This window comes from Pseudocercospora fijiensis, assembly GCF_000340215.1.
Source record: "Pseudocercospora fijiensis CIRAD86 unplaced genomic scaffold MYCFIscaffold_3, whole genome shotgun sequence".
Lineage (NCBI taxonomy): Eukaryota > Fungi > Ascomycota > Dothideomycetes > Mycosphaerellales > Mycosphaerellaceae > Pseudocercospora > Pseudocercospora fijiensis.
Window position 1 is genome coordinate 3,872,018 of NW_006921534.1, and position 15,617 is coordinate 3,887,634.

General features: G+C 38.3%; 1 protein-coding gene across 1 annotated transcript in view; it reads left to right on the top strand.

Moving 5' to 3' along the window:
* Positions 1–15,617, top strand: part of MYCFIDRAFT_152800 (uncharacterized protein) — a gene marked incomplete at its 5' end in the record, with an annotated part of 34,894 nt that overhangs the window by 317 nt on the left and 18,960 nt on the right. The gene's annotated exons all lie outside the window — the stretch shown is intronic.

Consider the following 15,617-nt stretch of genomic DNA (forward strand, 5'->3'; position numbering starts at 1 on the left):
ATTGGGAATTTAATAAATCAGTTTAGCAACCGCGGTATTGCATATATCCTTATTATATAATAAGACAAGTAGTATTAGTAATTATTATTTCTACTAAGCTAAAGGGGGGGATTAGATACTAACCTATACTTAGAACCGCTAGGCGGTTCTAAGTATACTAAATTTAAGAATAAATATAACTACTCGGGCAGCGCCGAGAAGGAGGAAAGTAGTAGAATTTAGAAAGTATAGGGACGGAAGTAGTAGTAGGGATACTAATAGAGGGATAGTATATATATATATATATACGCTAACGGAGGTAGTAAATAGCGAAAGTAACGGTTAGAACGGAAATCTCGGTCTAGGTTATAGTAGTATTAGCGGTAGATATTTAGGCGGTAAAATAGGTACGCTAAGGATCGTAGCGACGAGGAGATCCTACTAGTAGTAGGTTTAAGACGTCTTAGTAGTAGTAGCGGCAATTTTCGATAAGTAGAGAATAGAACGTAATACTAAGACTTTATAGGCATACTTATAGTAATAGCGATAGCGAGGTCGACTTAGTAGAATTATTCTATATATAAGCGCTAGGCTTTATTACGTCGATAGGGAAATTTTAACCGTAATTAGAACGCAAATTAATAGTTATAGCGGAAGATATCGAGTATCGTAAATATTAGTATTTAACTTTAAATTATAAAGTAAAGTTAAGCTATATAGATTTCTTATCTATTCTCGTCTTCGCGGCCGAGTAGGTAGAAATAATAGGAATAACGATAGTAGCGATAGCAATAGAAGATATATCGGCATTAGCGATATTATAGAACGCTAGATATTAGTTAGACCTACAAAGAGTTACTAAAAGTTGCTAAAAGTTACCGAAAGTTAATATTATAGCCTATAGATCGTAGGACCTTCCGATCCTCGAGTATATAGAGATATTAAGAGTTACTAAAAGTTACTAAAGGTTAGTATAAGAAGATAGAGAGGTAGGCTAAAGGCGAACCTATTAACCTTAAACGAAATGCGAGTTTATAGAATACTCTAATTATTAGGGATATAGAGGTTCTAAAAGTTGCTAAAAGTTACTAAAAGTCGGCTTAAGAAGACAAAGAGATAGGTAGAAGGCGGATCTATTAACCTTAAGCGTAATACGAGTTTATAGAGCCCTCTAATTATTAAGGATATAGAGATTCTAAAAGATACCGAAAGATGCCGAAAGATACTAAAAGATAGTATAAGAACCTAGAGATAGTAGAATCTTCCTATACTCGAGGACAAGGAGGATAAAAGTTACTAAAGCTTAATATAGAGTTAGAATGCGGACCTTCCGCGTTTAAAGCGAGATAGAAGAACGGAAGTACGTTATAGCTAAAGCTATAGAAAGCGTAAAGTAAAATAGTACGGCCCCGATAAGTAGAATACGAGATATACGGGATACTAAAAGTTGCTAAAAGTTACTAAAAGTTATCGAAGTTAATACTCGCTCGAAGTCTAAGATAGTATTAAAAGTAGCGATCGTAGTATTAATAAGGAGTAATAGGCACGCTAATATCGTTAGTCTAAAAGGCTGCAATACCTAGCACTAAGACAAAAGCTAAGCTCTAGCTACTAGAAGCTATCGGAGAGGGTTTAATTAAATAAAGCTAATCTAGCTCTATATCGGTAGTAGCGAGACGTACTATATCGGGACCCTTACGCTTAATATATACTACTATTGCTACCCGCGATCCTAGTATCTGTTCCTATAGATTCGAGTACCGCCTTAAATCTAGATACGATTAGCCTTCTAGATATATCGTATCGTAGCGATAGGATACTACCTTACCTCTTAAAATAGTGCCTTCTCTTTAACTTTTAACAACTTTTAGAACCGTTTACTGCGGTAAGTACTACTACTAGATATAGTATCTACTTTATACCTAGCTAAAATCTATACTTCTTAAATCTAATAGCGGGCTTTATTAAGGCTTGTTCGTAGTTATAGTCGCGTCGAAGGGAAGCGCCGAATATATAGTCTTTAGCGGAACGTCGTGCCTATAACTAAGTATAGCAGTATCTAATTAGCTTTACGACTTATTCTATATATATAAGTCCTTACCGTGTTTTTAAAGCAGAAGCGAAGCGCTCTAATTAGCTAAAAGTTAATAAAAGTTCTCGAACCCCTATCTCGCCTTAGCGTAACACTTCTTATAAAGTCTAATACTAAGCAAGTCTATTACTATAACTCGAATCGATACCTCGTAATAACGGTAGTTCTATGCCCGCTCGGCTAGTCTTTAAGCCGTATCGATAAGCGATTACGGATATGTTTAGCGCTATTATATTAGTAATAGCCTAAGGGCCTATTACTTATACTACTAAAGGAGAAACTAGTTTTAGCTATAGATTACGATAAGAAGATATAATATACTACTAGCGTACGTCGGAGTTTTTAGTCTCGTTACTCGGAGCGTAGAGGAAATTAGCCCTACTATTTTCTTAAGCGTAGTCCTCGAATACTTTTACTAGGATGTCTACGGAGTTTTACCCTCTTAGCGACGCTTAGATCTATATTAGTAACACTTAATATCCTCCTCCTACGTATCGCTATAACGGTACTTAGAGGGTCGGAGCCGCGAGATACTAATCCTAGTATTATCGTAAAACAATAGATTCGAAAGCCGCGCTAGTATAGGACGACTATAATACATTTACTATTTATAACTATATTGCGTATAATCTTAACCGAGCGGAAACCGAGATACTCGACGTTACTACTAGTATATTAGCCGCTATCGAAAGAAGAACGCTAATATACTATTAAGATATTAATTAGATAGCTATCTAAATTAATAACGAGTTAGAGAAGGAAGAGAGAGAGGCTCTCTCGCGGAAGAGGCTTTTATCCGCTCGGCGGATACCTTAGGCATCGAGTTACGTAACTTCGGGTTACTTATAGCTTAGGTCTAATAATACCCCTAAGGTAGTATTAGCTAGCCCTATTACGTAACTTTAAATTTTATATACAAGTCGCTAAGATCGTAATAGTACTCCCCCCCTTCGTAAGTAACGTCTATAGCGCTTTACTTACTTATCGTTAAAGTATTACGATTATAGCGACTAATAGTAGAGCGCTTAGTCGCGTTAGTATCGCGGAGTTAGTAATACGCGGCGGTCGCGGTTTACGCGGGTATCGAGTATAATAGTCTTCTACTACTTCTAGCGCATTAGTAACGTTCTTAGTAACTTCCTATATCGGTTTATTATATCTAATCTACTTTACTTTATACTAGATATTCTTGCCCTTTCCTTTTATATCTAGTATCCTTTCTACTTCCTATTCTTTATCTCTATTAATAACTAGCGGCGGTAGCGGCTCGTACTATTAACTAGATATATCTATCTTCGGTACTAGGGTTAGTAATAAGATATAGAAGACGTTATATATATATATTAAGTTAGGCAACTTTAATTAGTACGCGTACGGTAATATAACTTTAATAATCTTATATAGTCCTAAGTTCTTAACGTCGAGCTTAGCGTTTAGTCGATCGGTACTTATTCCTTTAAGTAATAGGAAGACCTTATTACCGATATAGTAGATAGAAGTAGGTCGGCGATATTAGTTAGCGGAGTCTTCTATATAGGATTGCTAATATCTTATCTATTCGATAAGATAGGTTTCGAGGGTTTATAAGTAGTCGATCTAGGCTTAAGTATTATAGTTAAGTAGTAGGTCTTCTTCTAGTAATATTAATAGCTTACTTCTAAGGCGCGGATTATAGCTATAACTAGCTTAAAACGGCGACAATCCGGTAGTTTCGGAAGGTATATTATTTATTATAAACTCGGCGACGGGGAGCTAAAGGCTCTAGTTATCTTACTTATAGTTTATATATAATTAGAGGTATCCCTCGATAACTTTATTTAAGCGTTTAGTTTATCTATTAGTTTATAGGTACTAGGCGGTCGATAGGTTATACTTAATATATAGGCATTTATATAAGTAGTTCTAGAATTTAGAGATAAACTATATACTACGGTCGGAAGTAATAGTATCCGGAAGACCGTAAAGCTTCTAAATATAGATAAGGTAGATATCTACGACTACTTAAGCGTTCGAGTATCCTTCCTTATATATAAATAGAATAAGGTACTATATTTTAGTTAGTCGATCGATAATAATAAGGATTAAGTTATAACCGGAGCTATTAGAAAGACTAGTAATAAAGTCTATTATTACGCTTTTCTATTAAGTAGTCGATATAGGTAGAGGCTAAAGAAGTCCTTGTTTAGCTTATTTTAAAAATTTAGTCCGGAGGTAGATATAGTAGGTACCGATATATCGCTCGACGTCCTTATATATTTATAGCTAGTAGTAGCTACGACTAACGAGGTAGAACGTCTTTATAATACTAGGATAGCTAGTAGCGGAATAGTCGTAGTATATACGGATAATATTAGTACGGAGCGACTTATTTATTTCCTTAGCTTCTAGTATATAAAGGTAGTCGCGATAGAATAGGAGGTTATTATTTTTAATTTCGTAGTTTAAAAAAGATAATAAGAGATTATTAGAAGGGTCTATTCTATTATAGAAATATCCTTTTACTTACTAGAAGAGAGTATCCTTAATCGAGGTATCTCGAACTCGCTTAGTAATATTCTCGGCGTTAATAAAGATCTCGGCGCCGAGAGCCTCTATAGTAAATATAACTATATCGTTACTTATAGTATTAATACGGGCTTTCGCAAATTAAGGTTTATCGTAACCCTTACCCTAACCCTAACCCTAAGGGTTATTATCGTAAAAAACGTAAAAGTCGTAAAATTGTCCGTTTCTTCGAGAATTGCAATTATTTACCTTAGGGTTGCGCAACCCTAACCCTAACCCTAACCCTAACCCTAAGGAGAAGATCTTATATATAGCGGATCGGAGATCTACGGCTAGGTTATATAGCTTTAATATAAGCTAATAGTTATATTTAATACGTAGGTCCTTAGCTAATAAAGGTAGGTCGGCGGAGCGATATATAAGCGAGTCCGGCTTAGCTCCTTATCTACTAGGACGGTACGTAATTTCGAAGTTAAACCTACTAAGGAATTCGCTCTAGCGAGCTTAGCGGCGATTAAGTTACTTAGTAGATATATAGAACTATAAATTGCGGTAATCGGTAATAACTTAGATAGGCTCTTTATTAAATTAGTAACCTTCTAATTCGGGCCTCTACGATTTAAAAGCTTTAATAATAGCGAGAAGCTCTTTATCGTAGATCTTATAGTTATATTTAGTAGGCGTTATCTTCTTCGAGAAGTAAGTAACGGGTTTCTATACGCCGTCGATATATAGTTAAGATATAATACCGGTAGTAATATAATCGGAAGCGTCGGTTTTAATTATTATAAATAGGTCCGGGTTATAATAAGCTAATACTAGTATAGAGATAAACGTAGCTTTAAGTCGTTTAAAGGAGTCTTAGTAGACTACTATCTATACGAAGGGCGTATCTTTATATATTAGTAGGACTATAGGTTTAACGATATATACGAAGTTGCGGATAAAGCGTCGATAGAAGTTCGCGAAGCCGAGGAAGGACTATATATCTTTAATATTAGTAGGAATAGGCTAGTCGCGTACGGCTTCGATCTTCTCTTCGTTTATATAGATACTATTAGTACTAATAACGAGACCTAGGTACTTAACTATTATTACCTTAAACTCTAACTTTAATATATTAGCTCGTAGGCCGGCTTTAAGGAGTACGTCTATTACTTAGCGTACGTAATAGCGATATTCTTCGATCGAATTAGAGTAGATAAGTATATTATCTAGATATATAGTATAGAATATATCGAGAAAGGGTCGGAGAGCGTTATTAATATATTACTAAAAGGTTAATAGTACGTTATAGAGCCCGAATAGTATAACCTTATATTCGAAGAGACTATAACGGGTACGGAAGGCTATTTTCTACTTATAACCTAGTTCGATACGAAGTTAATTAAAGGCCGAGATAATATCGAGTTTAGTATATATTACTACTTTACTTAATCGATCGAGTATCTCTTAAATAAAAGGGATAGGGTATCTATTCTTTACTATAATCTCGTTTAGCTTACGATAGTCTACGTAGAACCGTAAACCTCTACCGGGTTTCTTAATAAATAGTACTAGCGAAGAGTACTATAAGGTTAATACTCGAATAAAGCCCTTATCGAGGTTGTTCTTTAAATAGTTATATAGGACTTCTAATTCCTCGTACGATATACCGTAGAGTAGGCTATACGTCGTTTCCTTACCTTTAATAATATCGATATAGTAATTCTATCTAGGTCGGTACGGTAGTAACTTCTTCGTATCTTCCTATAAGAACAATATTAGCCTACTATAATAGTACTAAGGGACTTTGTCGGCGGGGTTAATATACTTCTTCTTAGCTATCTCTTTTTCTATATCTCGTAATAATATAGCGAATACGAATAAATCCTTCTTCTTTATTTACTAGTCGAAGACCTATACGCTTACTAGAGCTATAGTTATACTAGCAATATAGATAAGCGGTAGTAATAAGCGTTTCCGTACTAGTCGAGGTAACGGAATTAGCGGAGGTAAGGGCGGAGATAAGAACTAAGTTAATACTAATCGGCGCGTAGGATAATCGCGTTATACGTAGTACTTTTATATTAAGTCGATAAGTTTTACCGTATCGGTATTATCCGATAGGTTATAAGCTAGTTACTATTAATAGTGCTACGTAGCTATAGGCTCGGCGTAAGCTAGCGTATCGTTATCTTTGCGGTCGAATAAGCCGTAGGCGCGGACGATAGTATATAAGTTATTATAATATTTCTTATAGTAATCGGAGTCGAACTATACTCGGTTAAGCTTCTAGTCGATACGAGGGTTGTATTTATTAAGCTACGGGCGGCCGAGAATAATAGGATAATGTCCTAATATAGTAAGGTAGAAGGCCCTATATTCGATATAGCTATTAATATTAATAGTCGCTCTAGCGTACTAAGTAACGTCTACTATAAAACTACTATCGAAAGTAGTTAATCTACGAGGCTCCTTTAGATTATAGATAGGGAGCTAGTATTAGTACGCGTAATATAAGTTAATAAAAGATAAACTAGTATAGCCGTAATTAACTATTACTAATAATTAGTATTCGATATCCTACCCTATATCTAGTAAGCTAGACTAAGGTTTATTATAAGCCGTTAAAGTATAATATAAGACGAGATATTAATTATCGCCCTTAGGTATAATACTTCCTAATAATACTAATAAACTAATCTATAAATCTTTCTACTATCGATATTTCCTTCTATAATAGTAGCCTAGGTTCTTCGGTAATAACGGTATAGGTAACTCTATCGGTATAGGCTCTTAAACGCGACTTTATCTAAGAGCTATACTTTTCCCTCCTTATCGCTACTATAAGCGTCTTTATTATCGGTAGAAGGTAGATCGGCTAGAGCGGCGGCGGTACCGAAGGCGGAGATATTAGTATTTAGACGATTACTATAGCCTTAAGCGCGGCGGATAAGCTTTAGATAAGTAGTATCGGAGTAGACGTAATTGCTACTATAGAAGCGATATAAACCTTCGCGGCGGCGGCGATCTCTCTCTTCGAGCGTTATATAACGACGATTACCCTAACTCTAACTCTAACCCTAACCCTAACCCTAACCTTAAGTAGTAGAGAGGTCTATAGCGTCCGGGTCGCGGATAGTCGTAGTCGTAGTCGTAGTAGTACTAGTATTATTACTATTATTCGCCGAAGTAAATTGTCCTTAGTTATTATATAAAGCGACGTATCCTTAAGGAGCGTACCTATTATTAGAGCCGCTAGCGTTATTATTGCTACGGTTAGTATTCGAGCCTTAGTTAGTAGTATTACTAGATCCTAGCTTAGTATTATCGCGGCTACTTTCTACGCGATATTAGCGGAGCCGATTATCGATAATAGTTAGATAGCGATATAATACTAAGAAGTTAGTAGGCTTATTATATATATTACTAAGCGCTATCTTCAATTCGGAAGATAAGCTATACTTAAGAGTGTTAACCTAGGCTCGGCCTTTATAACCGAGTAAGGCGTTAAGTCGATTAAACTCCGTAAGGTAGTAAGTAAACTCCTTATTCTTCTACTTCAAGTTATCTAGCTTATAACTAGTAGTAGCGACCTCGTTAGAGTCGCCGAAGGCGTTAACTAATAGGTTGCGGAAGTTATTAAGGTCGTCGAAATCTACGATTACGCCCTATTTATCGTAACGGACGTATAGCTAGACTATCGAGCGGGCTTTACCGGTAGTACGACTATACGTATATATTAACCGGTCTTATAGTATTAGAAAGCGGTTATTATTAATTGTCAACTTAATCGTAAGCTTAGTAAGGAAGGGCTTTAGCTTCTTACGGTCTCTATCGTATTTCTCTAGGTTTAGATACTTCTCGCTCTTATTATATCTAGTATAGTTATTATTATCGTTAAAGCTACGGTTAAACCTAGGGCAGCGGAGAGGGTCTAGTCGGTCGCGAAATCGTAGTACTAGGTCGTAACCGAAGTTATTATTAATATTAACGGGATTATCCTAACCCTTAGGGTTAGTATTTAGACGGCTAAAGCGTAAACGACCGAGATAGTCGAAAGCGCTAAGAGGTCGACGAAAGCTACTACCGCCTAGTATAATGTCTTTAGGTACTAGGTATACGTTAGACGGGTAATAGAATAAAGGTCGGCTATTATTTAGTATAGGTCCTTAGCCGCCGACCGGGTTACGTAATAAGGACGCTTCGGCGTTACGATAGATACGAGTAGCTTATTTACTAGCTTAGCGGGCGATATCTTCTACGGAAGACTATTGTTATTATAGACGTACGGCTTACTAAGCAAGGTTATTACGTTGCTAGTACGCGATATTTAGTACATTACGTACTACCTCGGCGGCTTAGTGTTAGTATTCTACTTCCGTACGAGCCTATACTAGCTCGCTATTAAAGTAGGTATTAGTCTTATAATAGGCTTATTATACTCGCTCTAGTATTTCTACTTCTTACTAGTATTGTTAACGGAGAGTAGCTACTAACTAGTATAACGCGGTTATACGTTAAAAGACGTATTTAGCGGCTTCCTACTTATTTACTCTACTAAAGAGCTACTAGAAGTCCTAGAGATTGCCGGGTAAAGGCTAATATAGTACACTATCGATGTCTATAAGGCTAGGTCGTAGACCCTACGGAGGTTGTTACTCTAGTATACCGTTTAACTAGGCACTAGCTATTCCTACTTAGTTAGGCATATTTATATATTCTAAGCCGCTACTACGATTAGTAGGCGGTTGTAAAGGATCTATAACGGATCGGCGGTATTACTATAGTTAAGTAGCTTACTATGCTTAATATAGATTAGTATATAGGTCCTAATATAATATAAGGTTTATTAGCGCTATCGTATAACGAGAAGCGTAAAAGGGCGATAGCGATCGCCGGTAATATAATTCTTCGTATAGATATAAACGATAGTACCTACGACGTTATCGCAGGTAATAAAGGAACTCGTTATTCTATTAAGATATTAATTAGATAGCTATCTAAATTGATAACGAGTTAGAGAAGGAAGAGAGAGAGGCTCTCTCGCGGAAGAGGCTTTTATCCGCTCGGCGGATGCCTTAGGTATCGAGTTACGTAACTTCGGGTTACTTATAGCTTAGATCTAATAATACCCCCGGGGTAGTATTAGCTAGCCCCGTTACGTAACTTTAAATTTCACATACAAGTCGCTAAGATCGTAATATATACCGTACGAGTTAGACTTAGAGGGATCGTAAGATAGGATATAGTAAGGTCGGTATACGACGTTTAACCCCTAGCTAAGTTAGCGTAGTAGGATATTAATACGCTTATTCTATCTACTCTCTAGTAGCCGTAAGCCTTCGATGTGCCTAGTAGCTTATTAATACTATAGATACGAGCTGTCCGATAAGACGTACGATTTCGAGCGAGATAGACTATAAAGGTCGATTACGTAATACTAAGCACTATCCGGGGATATAGGAGGAGTACTGCAATACTCAATTTCGGGTTTATCGCGGTAGTTGTAATATAGAGAATCAAGATCGGGTAGTATACTAAGTAAGTAACTTAGTAATAAGCATTAGTATAGTAAAGCCTAGCTAGGCTTTAGAAATATAACAAAGAATACTTGCGAGGCAATGCGAGTATAGCAACTATTACGCTTCTTAATACCTAGATTCTATTACCCCTTGCTAATCTAGCTATAACCCGCTAACGGCGCAGCACCGCCGCCTATCGCTAGTAGATTAATCCTATAGTAGACAGCCTTCGGCTAGGGATATAAGCCTTTCGCGCCTTCGCCCTAACTATATAACAAGATTACATACGTTAGAGTATGCTTTAAGATTACTAGGCGCTATACGCTATGCTAAATAGAATCACTTTCTTAGTAGTCTACTAACTCGCTAATCTAGATCCTAAGCGCGGTATAGAGTAGGCAGTATTAGTATAGACAAGTTGCATTTAGTTATTACTAAGCTCTCTTCGACACTCTCTTCGAAGCTTACGCGAATACTCGTTTATAATAGTTAGTCGCTACCCTATTAATATTAACTTCGCTAGAGCCTAGATAGAAACTCGGATAGACTATAGCGCGACGCATTAGGACATTATTAATACACTTTACGACAATTTCGAAATACGTATTAGGCTTTCTTAATTCAGATTACGTCTAAAAACATAGGGCGTAACCTTTTCAAACCGAGTATCGAATTACTATATATACGATATCGCAATCCTCGAGGAACGTATTAAGTTCTATTTCTACTATACGTAGGTATCTGATACTAAAGCTTAAGGATATCTTTAAGACGACGGTATTAATATTAGGCTCCGACGGCTTCGCGATATTAGGAGGTCTCTTTAGCTTTATAAACAAATCCCTAAGAGTATAGAATAGGAATACCTGCTCGGTATCTACGATATTCTATAGGCCGAGCTATAACGTAAGAGAATTAATAACTACGGACGACGAAATCTCTACTAGTACCTGCGCTAGAGTTACAATATTGTCGGCCGTAATCGTATCTATAGAGTGCTTAGAGACATTAACCTAGTAGGTATCGAGAGGCGGCGTTAGAGCACAAGACGCTAATAGTATATATAGTACAAATCTACTAGTCTACGCAGCTAATGCCTTAAATCTAGGGCTAGCTAGCCGTCTCTAGGACCGAACTATTCCTAGTCTATAGATATACACTACTCCTTCGAACTCTAGGGTTTCTAAATCTACGGCGTAGTTAATACGTTCTTACGAATAATTAAATAGATATACGTTAGCATTACTGCTTGCACTGCAGTCTTAGTTATAGCCTAATATGTCTCGATTATTAAAACGCTCGGATATACTCCGCTAATCCTATAATCCGACCGTAGACTAGAGACTACTATAGCTACTAACGCCTATATTACGATCCGCCGCACTCTTAATAGCGAGTATAATAAAGAGGCCGCGGAGGATATCGCGCTAATAGAACTAACTTTTAGCGAAATAGTGCGCTATAGCACAAGCCGTATAAATTAGAGGATTAAGACTATCTAGGGCTAGTCGGCTAAGGCTCTCTTTAGTCTCCGTAAACTCTTCCTTACGCTCTATCTATAAGGGGCATTTCTATCTAATAACAAGCACGACCGGATCGCTATACTCTTCGTATATATGCCGATTATAAGGAGCGTAATAGACGAATTCTATTATTTGTAGAACTATTACAAGATTAGAGCTTAAGGCAAGAACGTGCTCTCTAGTATTCCGGTCCTCCTCGATAGGCATCTATATAGGTTCGGCGTAGAGCAGTTCGGCGTTTAAGTACTACCTAAGCTTCTAGTTAATATAAAAGCGGATCTCGAAGGCTTTAACCTAGATAAGTACCTACCCGAAGCTATATTATATATATATATAACGATGCTCGCGGAGCAAGGTTTTATAATACTATTATAGGGCGGCGAGGTAGATTTCGAACACTAGTAGCTTTACGTATAGGCTTATATACGTTTGCGTAAAGCACTATATTCCTTGTTCTAGAGCGGCTAAGATCTACCCGAGTCGGAGCTACTAAGGCACGCTAGGTACTAGCGTCTAAACCGCGACAACGATATAGTCTTTACTACGGCTAATAAGACAAGGTATACTAGGCGCGTTTAACCCGAAGACTAGCCCTTAGCGGACCTCTTAGACGGTCTGTACTATAATAACTCTAGTAGTAACCTAGGTTATAGAAGTGCCGACGATAAGAATTAGGGAGATAATAGCGACGGTTAAGACAGGCCGTATTCTAGCTACGCTTTTAATTCGTAGACGAGCCTAATTAACCTAACCTAAGAATTAGCAGCTAGCGCTTATTCCGGCAAAGTTCTCGAGCTTAACTTAGTAGCTGCTATCGTTTATTACTAGTAGTACCGCTAGTATATCGAACATAATTTCCTTTCGATCCTTCGTTAACGCTCTTTCCTACTAACCTTCTTACCGTACTCGAGGGTGCTACATTAAATACCGCATATATGGTCTTTTTACCCCTACGCTCGTTACTAAGGGCAACCTGCTATAGAATACAAAGGAAGAAAGAAATTAGACGAGAAATTAGACGAGAATTTAGACGAGAATTTAGACGAGAATTTAGACGAGAATTTAGACGAGAATTTAGACGAGAATTTAGACGAGAATTTAGACAACGTTTATTCGCGACGTTTTTAAAAATAAAGATACTAATAGCCTCCGGCGGAAGGGGTAGTATCTCGCGTAGAATAGTACCCCTACGCCTTAAGTATACCTTACGGACGGGTCCCCCCTTCCTACGGTCGTACCTCCCTACGGAGGGACCCCGCCGTCCGACGGTCTCGGCTAGCGGGGGCCCCTGCTATTCTTTGCCCCGGGGCGGAGCGGGATCCCGAAGAGGGGGGGGGGGCGATAGCGAGGTTAGATTTGCTAGAAAGGGACCCTTACGCGAAATATATATACCGCGTCTACGCGATATATATCCCCTATCCTCCTATACATTAAAATTAGCGGTAAATAGAGGGAGGGATAGAACTTATAGCGATAGCGAGGTTATTATAGGAAAGAGGAAGAACGCGATAGGAAGATATATATATATATACCGAGAAGTAAACAAACATCCTATTTAGGACGTAGGGGTATACGGTATTAGATTTAGTGCCTACTCGAGGCTCCCTATATATACCCTATTGCCTAAGTTAGCGAAGACGTAGTACCGCTAGTAGTAAGGACCTCCTAATCGCGTAAGCGAGCCGCGATAAACCCCCTTTCTCTCCCTATACGTAGATAGTTAGATAAACCTAACAGATCTCCGTTTCCCTCTTACTCTACTACTTATTATATATCGGTTAAGGCGATAGAGCAGTTAACTACGATGTCTTAACGAAGGCCGTAATAATTATCGGAGCTAACGCGTTTTAATAAATAAGAGTACTAGCTCGAGAATAAAGTCTATAGCGTAGCGGGCTTTATATACGAGGAAGAGTAGGCTAACCGCCTTAAGCCTAGATACTACTTTTGCGGTTTCTAGAACCCGAAGACTCTATACGAGACTTTTAGAGCTATAATACGGTAGTCGATATTACGGCAGTTAATATTACGGTAAACGCTATTACGGCGATCGCTATTACGGCAAACTAGTCTATCTATAGTAGGTACTCTAACACTAAACCGGTAATCTTCTATATCTAGTAATAATACCTATATCGTCCGATCGTTATCTCTAGCCCCTCGATCGTAGTAGTAGTAGAGTCGGGCAGCGTTAGTCGTCTCTATATTAGTAGCTTTATCTTCGTCTCGCGTACTATCTCGACTATAGCCCGTCCCGCGTTTTACCTATTCTATCGTTAACGAGGCAGAACCCTAACGGCAGAAAAGGCATTTAAATAAGAAGAATGCCTATACTATACGGAATTACGACTAGGTAGGTATACCTACTAGAGAGAGTACCCTCGGGCGGGGTTCTACTATAAGACTACTAGTACTATAAGTATATACTCCGAACTAGGGGCTCTCGCGAACTCCTACTTTCCGAGCGTATTAGGCTAGGTAGGCGTCGGCCGCAAGTAGGGAAGCAAGTTAGCTAGCAGCGCCTAAGGTATACCGTACTATCTTTAAAGTAACTTATAGCTCTATAGTAGTAGACGAGGAGGGCGTACTCGATTACGTAGATAGCTAACCTTAGTAGCTATATAATAAGCAAGTCGGGCTACTTCTCGACAACGTATATACATTTTCTAGCAGCGATCTTATACATTATATTCTTAACAAGCACGAATGCAATCTAGAAACCGAGGTTAACGATTACTATCGGCACTTCTTTATTAGTTCTATCGGCAAATCTAATAATAAACCGCGCGAGCTCGTAGTCGATAGTATACTTCTCCTAGAGTTACAGATCGTTACCTTTAAGAAGTTAGATAGCTACTAGATGCTCTATATCTATATACTTAGCTTAGACGCGAGGTCTAGGCGATTATACGAGGCCGCTAAGGCAAAGAAGAAGGAGTGCCGTCTTAAACGTACTATATAGCAAGAAATATCGAGGCGGCAAGAAACGCTAGACCTTAATAACTCTAGCTAGGCCTAGGACGATGCCGCCGCCGACGCTATCGATACTATTAAGGACTAACCGGACTTTACTACGCCGATTAAGACGGAACCTCTCGAGCAGTATAAATTAAGAGTATAGGCAATGCCTTATAAAGAACGGCTAAAGGAGACTAGCTTATAGACATTTAGAATTACCGTAAAGGCGGACCTAAAGGACGCTATCTTAATTAATAATAGCCCTATACCGAGGTCTTAAGGCGATATAGAGGCTGCTTAGTAGACATTACGCCTAGATAGAGCTACTAGGAACAATATAGATTCGCGTATAGAAGGTAGTAATAGGATCGACGTGCCCGAGACATTGCCTTCGCCGCTAATAAGAAAGCCTCCCTCTAACCTACCGAGTACCCCGAAAGGCTAGATAAATCCTCCTCTAGCTCTATATTCTACGCTACTAAAGCTTAATATCTAGGCCGCTCTAGACAACCAGTTAAATTAGCAATAGTATAAAAGGCCTTCGTAAGAGAACCTAGAGCAAACGGCCTCTAAGAAGTAGAAGGTCGACTTGCCTAAGGACTCTAGGAAATAGCCTAGCGCAAAGAAGGCGCTACGGCGTAGAGCAAAAGCAAAGATTCCTCCTACGGACAAGACTACCCGGCGACGTAGGCAGAAAGAGACAGGAAAGTATACTACGATAGAGGGTGCTAATAACAGGGTCGAGACCGGTATCGATAAATAAGAGATATAGGCGCTCAAACTTGTCGTATATTACAAACCTTCTCTTAGCCTAACATTCGAGACTTAGCCTAAATAGCTTTCCCTTTATAATTAGCCTATAGCAACGCATCGAACACGTACCTGTTTAACGCCTACTAAATAGTTTCTTCGCCGAACTACCGAGGCGCTTTTACTAATCTATAGCGAGTAAGTTGTCGCCCTAATCTATTTAACTTTTAGCAACTTTTAGCAACTTTTAGCAACTTCTAGAACGTTGCTCTATTAACGGAATAAGGTATCGCGCTAATCCGC